The sequence below is a fragment of the Cervus canadensis genome, chromosome 4 (genome assembly GCF_019320065.1).
Source record: "Cervus canadensis isolate Bull #8, Minnesota chromosome 4, ASM1932006v1, whole genome shotgun sequence".
NCBI classification, from domain to species: domain Eukaryota; kingdom Metazoa; phylum Chordata; class Mammalia; order Artiodactyla; family Cervidae; genus Cervus; species Cervus canadensis.
This window is the reverse complement of record NC_057389.1, coordinates 98,558,391-98,561,098: the sequence shown is the minus strand read 5'-3', so window position 1 is coordinate 98,561,098 and position 2,708 is coordinate 98,558,391.

Genomic DNA, 2,708 nt, shown 5'->3' with positions numbered 1-2,708 from the left:
AACTATAGATAAGGTGAAAGACAGCCGTCCAGATTGGGAGACATGATGCAAATGAGAACAGACAAAGGCATTTAATCTCAAATATTTACAAGTCAACATCCTGCAGTCCATTCCAGAAAAATAGAATTTGACGCAATCAATAAATGGCCAAAGAACTAACAGAATTCTCCAAAGAAGATATACAGATGGCTAACAAACATGAAAAGATGCTCAACATCACTCATTATCAGAGAAATGCAAATCAAAACCACAATGAGGTACCATTACACGCCAGTCAGGATGGCTGCTATCCAAAAGTCTACAAGCAATAAATGCTGGAGGGGGTGTGGAGAAAAGGGAACCCTCTTACACTGTTGGTGGGGATGCAACTAGTACAGCTGCTATGGAGAACAGTGTGGAGATTTCTTAAAAAACTGGAAATAGAACTGCCATATGACCCAGCATCCACTTCTGGGCATACACACTGAGGAAACCAGATCTGAAAGAGACCCGTGCACCCCAATGTTCATCGCAGCACTGTTTATAATAGCCAGGACATGGAAGCAACCTAGATGCCCATCAGCAGATGGATGGATAAGGAAGCTGTGGTACATATACACCATGGAATATTACTCAGCCGTTAAAAAGAATTCATTTGAATCAGTTCTAATGAGATGGATGAAACTGGAGCCCATTATACAGAGTGAAGTAAGCCAGAAAGATAAAGACCAATACAGGATACTAACGCATATATATGGAATTTAGAAGATGGTATGATAACCCTAAATGCCAAACAGAAAAAGAGGACAGCATACAGAACAGAACTTTTGAAACTCTGGTGGGAGATGTGAGGGTGGGATTTTCAAATAGAACAGCCATATCTATGGTGCAACAGTCACCCCAGGTGGGATGCATGAGACAAGTGCTTGGGCCTGGTGCACTGGGAAGACCCAGAGGAATCGGGTGGAGAGGGAGGTGGGAGGGGGGATCGGGATGGGGAATACGTGGAAATCTATGGCTGATTCATATCAATGTATGACAAAACCCACTGAAATGTGAAGTAATTAGCCTCCAACTAATAAAAAAAAAAAAAAGAAGAAGAAGGAACCTACCTCAACACAGTAAAGGCCATATATGATAAGCCTACAGCAAACATTTTTATCAATGGTGAAAAACTGAAACAATTCCCCATAAGATCAGGAACAAGACAAGGGTGTCCACTTTCACCACTATTAGTCAACATAGTTCTAGAAGTCCTAGCTACAGCAATCAGAGAAGAAAAAGAAATAAAAGGAATCTAGAGTAGAAAAGAAAAAGTACAGGTCTCACTGTTTGCAGATGACATGATACTATACATAGAAAACCCTAAAGATGGTATCAGGAAATTACTAGAGCTAATCAGTGAATTTAGCAAGGTTGCAGGATACAAAATCAATACACAGAAATCAGTTGAATTTCTATGTACTAACAATGAAAAATCAGAAAGAGAAATTAAGGAATCAATCTCATTCACCACTGCAACAAAAAGAATTAAATATCTAGGAATCAACTTACCTAAGGAGAAAAAAGAACTCTACACAGAAAATTATAAGACGCTGATGAAAGAAAGCCAAGATGACATAAACAGATGTAGAGATAGTCCATGTTCCTGGGTAGGAAGAATCAATATTGTGAAAATGACTATACTACCAAATGCAATCTACAGATTCAGTGCAATTCCTATCAAATTACCAATGGCATTTTTCATAGAACTAGGACAAAAAATTCACAATTCATATAGAGACACAAAAGACCCCAAATAGCCAAAGCAGTCTTGAGAAAGAAGAATGGAGCTGGAGGAATCAACCTTCCTGACTTCAGATTATACTACAAAGCTACAATCATCAAGACAGTATGGTACTGGCACAAAAACAGAAGTATAGACTAATGGAACAAGATTGAAAGCCCACAAATAAACCTATGCACCTATGGGTACCTTACTTTTGACAAAGTAGGCAAGAATATACAATGGGGCAAAGACAGCCTCTTCAATAAATGGTGCTGGGGAAACTGGACAGTTTCATGTAAAAGAATGAAATTAGAACACTTCCTAACACCATACACAAATATAAACTCAAAATGGATTAAAGACGTAAATGTAAGACCAGAAACGATAAAACTCTTAGAGGAAAACAGGAAGAACACTCAATGACATAAATCAAAGCAAGATCCTCTATGACCCACCTCCTAGAGTAATGGAAATAAAAGCAAAAGTAAACAAGTGGGACCTGATTAAACTTAAAAGCTCTTTCATAGCAAAGGAAACTATAAGCAAGGTGAAAAAACAACCCTCAGAATGGGAGAAAATAATAGCAAATGAAACAACTGACAAGGATTAATTTCCAAAATATATAAGCATCTCATACAATTCAATGCTAGAAAAACAAATAACCCAATCAAAAAGTGGGAAGAAGACCTAAACAGACATTTCTCCAAAGAAGACATACAGATGGCTAACAAACACATGATAAGATGCTCAACATCGCTCATTATTCAGTTCAGGTCAGTCGCTCAGTTGTGTCTGACTCTTTGTGACCCCATGAATCACAGCATGTCAGGCCTCCCTGTCTATCACCAACTCCCGGAGCTTACTCAAACTCATGTCCATCGAGTCGGTGATGCCATCCAGCCATCTCATCCTCTGTCATCCCCTTCTCCTCCTGCCCCCAATCCCTCCCAGAATCAGGGTC